The sequence below is a fragment of the Coenobita brevimanus genome, chromosome 111 (assembly GCF_032717465.1).
Source record: "Coenobita brevimanus isolate Jiangsu-jjx chromosome 111, ASM3271746v2, whole genome shotgun sequence".
Lineage (NCBI taxonomy): Eukaryota > Metazoa > Arthropoda > Malacostraca > Decapoda > Coenobitidae > Coenobita > Coenobita brevimanus.
In genome coordinates this window covers 13,366,593-13,372,581 of record NC_137064.1, presented here as the reverse complement: position 1 = coordinate 13,372,581, position 5,989 = coordinate 13,366,593, and the positions used below count along the sequence as shown (strand labels likewise).

Here is a 5,989-nt window from a genome sequence, read left to right as displayed (position 1 = left end):
ACAAAGAAGTGCGCACCACTGTCTAATGGAACTTTGGTCCATCCTCTTCCCCACCAGTGTTGTAGTATTCATTGATCATAAAAATGCCATTTTATATTGCAAATAGAGATATCATCCTCAATCAGCTGGTAGAATTTGGTGTCCAAGGAAACCTCTTGCAATGGATATGGGGTTACCTCCATAACAGAACTTCTCATGTCCTTTTTAAGGGCGCATATAGTTGCTCATCAACGGCCATGCCACGTTGAGTACACCGCTTCCCGTCCGATCAGCAAAGTTAAGCAACGTTGGGTCTGGTTAGTACTTGGATGGGTGACCGCCTGGGAACACCAGATGCTGCTGGCATCCCTACGTGTCAAGTGGGGTTGGTGGAGGATTAGTGCCCCTCCCTGTAAAACAATTAACTCTAAGCCTTTGACCACCCCGTTTGGGATACATGGCGTCTGGCAATGGATGGATGGATATAGTTGCTCCAAGGCATTTGAACTCAGCACTCTGCAAGGTGGTGCTCTAAGCCTGTTTCTTTTTAATGTGCTTATGCACCGGTTACTCTCTCTACTTCCCAAGATTCCCAGAACCACTGTTACCTGTTATGCTGATGATATCTCCATTCACTCCAGCTGTCCAGAAGATCTTCAATGCTTCCTTCAGTCATTCTACCAGTCATCTTCCACTTGTGGCCTCATTCTTTCTTCAGACAGAAGTAGAATCTTCTCTCCCTGCAACCCAGGAATGCTTTCAGAATTCACTTTAGGAAATAGTGTCATCCCCCTGTGCAGGCAGTATCTTTATGGGGTGCACCTGTACATATTACCCTAACCATACCTGTAAAACAACGTGTTCATCCCATCGTCTGAGACCTAGATCGGCTGCAACAGTGCTTATTTCCCCTCAAGTGGCTCACCAACAGTGCTGCCAGAATATCTATCCCTGTGGCCAGAACTGTCCATGCTGTATTCATATGGTCGGTTGTTGATTACCTCTCCCCTGCTCTCAGTCAATTCCTGAAGACGTCCTTAGAACCCACTGGAAATTTTCAGAACAAAGTAATGAGATATATCCTGGGCTGTCCCAAACTGAACTCCATCTTCCCACCCCACGTTAAGAGAATATACGCCAGTGACTCTTACTTCAGGCTCAAATGCCATCATTCTTCCCATCTTGCCCCTCTTTATTCTCATGACATCAGAACTTCACTTGACCCTGTTGCACCTCAACCTCCACTTCGACCCAGCATCCTTATCCTTGTTAATACAGCCTGTACCTTCCTACAAAGACTTGATAGTAATGCTCCCGTTGCAGAAGTGGACCATAGTCCACCTCCCTGGAGGATTCCTTATCTTGAAGTTTGCTTTATCCATACCTCCAAGGCAGACCTACCACTCCTCCAGAAACAACTAGCTTTGGAGACCATTCCAAGAATGTCTTCCTTGGTCCCCTGCTGTGCACCATCTCTACATTGTCATTCCTTGCAAGCAGATGGGACTGCTGGATGTGCCATCTACTCACCCAGTTTGGACCCACCGGAGGGAGGCTGGGTTGGCTGCAGACTACCAAACTCGTTTGCCTTTACCTACTGTGAGCTACAGAGAGTACTGCATGCAGTTAGTCTCCTCTCTCAACGAAGACTGAATGGTGTAGTTGTCTGTAACTCTCAGTCTGCCCTTCAAGCCATCTCGTCTCCAAAACCCACATCCCAGTTAGTTGTTTACCTCGTCACGAAAAATGCCTGTGAACTGCCTCTTCCTGTTGATGCTAAATCCTCCCTCCTCTGCTACAAAAAGATACACTCACCTGCTCTTCTCCTTACACTCCATCACATAAACACTGAGTGGACTCAAAGTGTATCCATCCAACAATACGACCACTTCCGTCAATCTTCTCCCAAGTATCGTCAACACAGACTTACAATTCGCAGGTACAGTGTTGTGTCTGTTCATTTCCAGCTAGGATATCGCCCTGTCTGGCAAGTCACTGAGGCAAGCGACTTGCCTCACTTCTCCTCCTGCAAACTAGGTGACTGTCGTAACGCCAGCAATCTTCAGCATTATTGCCTTGAGTGTCCCTCAGTTTGGAACCTACTGCCGCAGGGACAGTCCCTGACTGACATATGTAAATATCTACTCACAGTCATTTAGATATTATTCTCGTGCGATATCCGCACTTTGGTTGTTGTTAACCCCTGTACTGTAAACTCCAAATCATCTGTGTAGTAAAACAGTGTGCCCTGTGTGACACAAGTTCCTCTGTACATAACACTTTGGTGGATACTAACCCCTGTATTGTAAACTTCAATATATCTATGTAAGAAAACAGTGTGCCATGCGTAACACGAGTTCCTTTGTACATAATACTTTGGTGGATGCTATCTCCTCTATTGTAAACTTCAATATATCTATGTAACACAACAACGTGCCCTGAGAGACACTAGTTCCTCTGTACATAATACTTTGGTGGATACTAACTCCTGTACTGTAAACTCCAATATATCTATGTAACAATACAGCATGCCCTGCAAGACGCGAGTTCCCGTGTACATAATACTTAGATTTATGATCCTGTTGCTACATATGCCTCCCCTTGGGCATAATAAATTAATTAAAACAAACATACTTAGGGTTCATTCTTTTATCTTGGAAAGATCTTACTACCTCTCGTGTAAAATTTGCTTCCAAAGAGATTAGGTGTGCTAAGCCGACTCCTTGCCATCTTTAGCCCTGCACAGTTGTTGATTTTATACTTAGGTTTTATTAGGTCCTGTGTAGAGTACAACTCTCATGTTTTGGGAGACTCTTCACATACAGCTCACCTTAACATGGTGGAGTCAAAGTTTTTTTTTTTTTTTTTTTGTCTTATTAGCTCTCCTTCTCTTACACCTTCTCTTACAGACTCCCTTCAACCTCTGTCTCTTCGCTGCACTGTTCCATCTCAATATCTTTTCTATCACTACTCCAGTTGTCACTGCTCCTCTGAACTGTCTGCTTGCATTCCTCCAAACACTCATCCCTTCTCTGTTCAGCTCTCTAGTGCAAGAATTAACTGTTACTTGCAGTCACTCATGTATGCAACAGGTCAGCTCTGGAACTGTGTCCCTTTGTCTGTATTTCGTACTGCCTATGATCTCCAGTCTTTTAAACGCAATGTGTCCAGGCATTTCGAAATGAACGGATCTTGTACTTGGTTCTGTGTTATCTAGTTTTCATTTTTCCTTGGAGAGAACAAATTATTGATAGGCCTTTGTTCTTTCTTCCTTGGATACAAAAAAATAAAGAAAAAAAAACAGACCACCAGTCCTTTCGTTAATGGATATCAATCAGATAGTAAGTGGATTCCAGGGCTAGAATAAGCCACTTAGCTTATTGTTCAGCGTAAAGACATCGGTAGTTAGTTCCTGTTACTTCTAACTGATTTTCTTAAACTTACACCTCTCGAGTTGAACGGCAAGCTCCATTAAGAACTTCAGTACAACAAAATCTTCTTCATTTTTCTTGCTGCTCCTGTTTAATGGAAACCAGATGATTGATAATATTGCTCTCTCTCTCTCTCTCTCTCTCTCTCTCTCTCTCTCTCTCTCTCTCTCTCTCTCTGTCAGCCGGTGAACGAGAAGTTTCATGAGGATTTTATTATTATTTTTTTTTTACCTATCAGGTGGAGGCAGGATTCCTTGGACTTCAATAGTGTGTGAATGGGAATGTGGTTCATTCAGTTAGTCAAAACTTTATTAGTAATTCATTCTGGCAAGTTCTTTCTAGGTCTGTGGACCTTACCTAATCCCACCTCAGGATTTATAAAAAAAACAAGCGACCTAAATAATGCTGAAGATGAAATTATGTGTGTGTGTGTGTGGTTTCCTCGTCTACTGTCCAGCGCGATGCGTGGTGAGCGTGAGCTGCGTGGAGGTGGGTGGGTGACTCCCCGGCTCCCCGGTAACGATCCCAGTTCCACATCCCTCTTCCCCCCCACACCTAACACCCTGCCCCGCCTCGGGTCTGCAGTGTCCCGCACAAGACAGCGTCACACTCATAAACATTTTTTCCGACTACAGCTCTTCTTCCGTTGCACAAGTCACATGGATTTTTGTTTAATACTAAAAAACACCAAACTTGTTTTTTTAGAAGACCACGTAAGTACAATAATGAGCGAGAAGGCTATGTGTGCGGTGTGTAGCAGTAATATCACTCCGTCGCATTGCGTGTTACAGCTGCCGTCTTGCAGGCTGCCAGGATCACACCACTTATGCTGCAGTGTGAGGCCACCTTACCTCTTTTATTATCATCATTGTTTTCGCACACAATCTTGGTCTCACTGTTCTCTCTATTAGGTCTTTTAATGAATAACTTTCATACGAATCATCTAAGTCCGTTCTCATTTGAACGTTTTCACTGTCTGTGATACGATTTTCCTATTCAACAATGAGCTTGATTTTAAACAGTCTGTCCCTGACATAACCTAAGCCAAATTTAGTGCACTGTAATGGTTGATAGTTGCTTTGGTAATGGAATGATACAGCTTCTTTTTATAATGAAATTCGGCCCAACTGTACTGCTCCAGTTGTCGCTCGAGCTTCGTGTCAAAATGCTTTATGCGTCTGCTGACTGTGATATTTGTAGCGAACTATTTAGGTCTCGCATTTAGTTTCCGGTAATAAAAAAAAAAAAAAAAAAGTTTCAATCTTTAAGTAAGGTTAGCATACAGAACATCATGAGTATTGCCTGCATGTGGAGTGTAGGTTGTAGTAAGTTACATATTATAAGTGAGGGTGAACTAAGTGACGGGCGGAGGAGAGATATATTAGGATGATAACACTCTCAGGCTATCATGATTCATCCTAACCTGAACGAAATCGTCATGAGATAACTGGACTACGATAGTTCAAGAGTCGTCTCGACCATAAAAGAGTAAATGGCAAGAGTAGTAACAATTAGGTTCCAATGATTCACTATTAGATGAATAAGATGAACATCACGTGGGATTTACTGGTATACAGTAGAAGAGTTATACCGACCATGAGACGATTTACCAAGTGGGAGCAACGATTTTATACTATGGATGTACACTTGCTGGCAAAATACTTTTCCACGCCTGAAATTCTTAACTAATTTAGACTAGTAAGATATCAACCCTTTAAACTGGTTTTAGTACAACTGGTTAGTTAAGCACAGTTCTTTAGATCGTGAGGCAGTTTCGAGATGGCGAAAAAGAATTTTTGACCGGAATTGTACACAGCCTGAAAGTAAATTAAATGCAAGGCAGAGATGAATTGGCCACACCTATCTTGCCTCCAACGCCCTTTCAGAATTCTTCAACTTCACCCTTCCAACAACCCTGTCTCCCATACAATCACGCTGCCTTTAATATATTTCCACCACCTTTCTGTCTCCCCCACCTTCACATCCGCCCTCCCTCCTCACCCTTTTAGCTTTCTTGCCTCTCTCACCCTCACAGCCACACTGCCTCCCTCATCCTTACCACCTGGGGTGTGCTGCATATACTGCCACCGTCATGGAAGCTCCCTGACGTCACACTCTAAACCAGCAAAAGGCAGCCAGTGACCACTAGCCTGGCATGTTCAGACTCAAGGCACCTCAGACGCTCTTTATGCACGGCACTACCATTTCTCTTCCCGGCTGGTCCAGCTGCACGGACACAGATTTTTCTCTTTTTTAAGTTTATTTTTTCACTATCAGAAAGTTTGGGTTCTGTCTACTTATTTATCGTCATGAATTGTACCTGTGTTGGAGAGGGGCCTTCATGCGGTGGCTTTGACATAACTGGGTGGCTCAACCCCATGGGTATAAGTACAAACATCCCTAAAATACTTCCTTGTTCCCAGAAAGTCAGATGGTGGATTGTAGGTGGGCAACTTAGGTCTTCAGTCTACCGGGTTCACATTTCAGATGAGCTTAGGGTCACAGCAACAGCTGCAACAATAACTGCAGGAATGTTGTCTGGCGAAAAAACGGAAAAGACACACACACACACACACACA

The 5,989-nt window shown here is 43.5% G+C and overlaps 1 non-coding gene across 1 annotated transcript; it reads left to right on the top strand.

The window, feature by feature from the left end:
* Window positions 1–226: 226 nt before the first annotated feature.
* Window positions 227–345, top strand: LOC145417952 (5S ribosomal RNA). The gene has a single exon (XR_013900613.1). It is a non-coding gene; the product is annotated as a 5S ribosomal RNA (ribosomal RNA).
* Window positions 346–5,989: the final 5,644 nt, after the last annotated feature.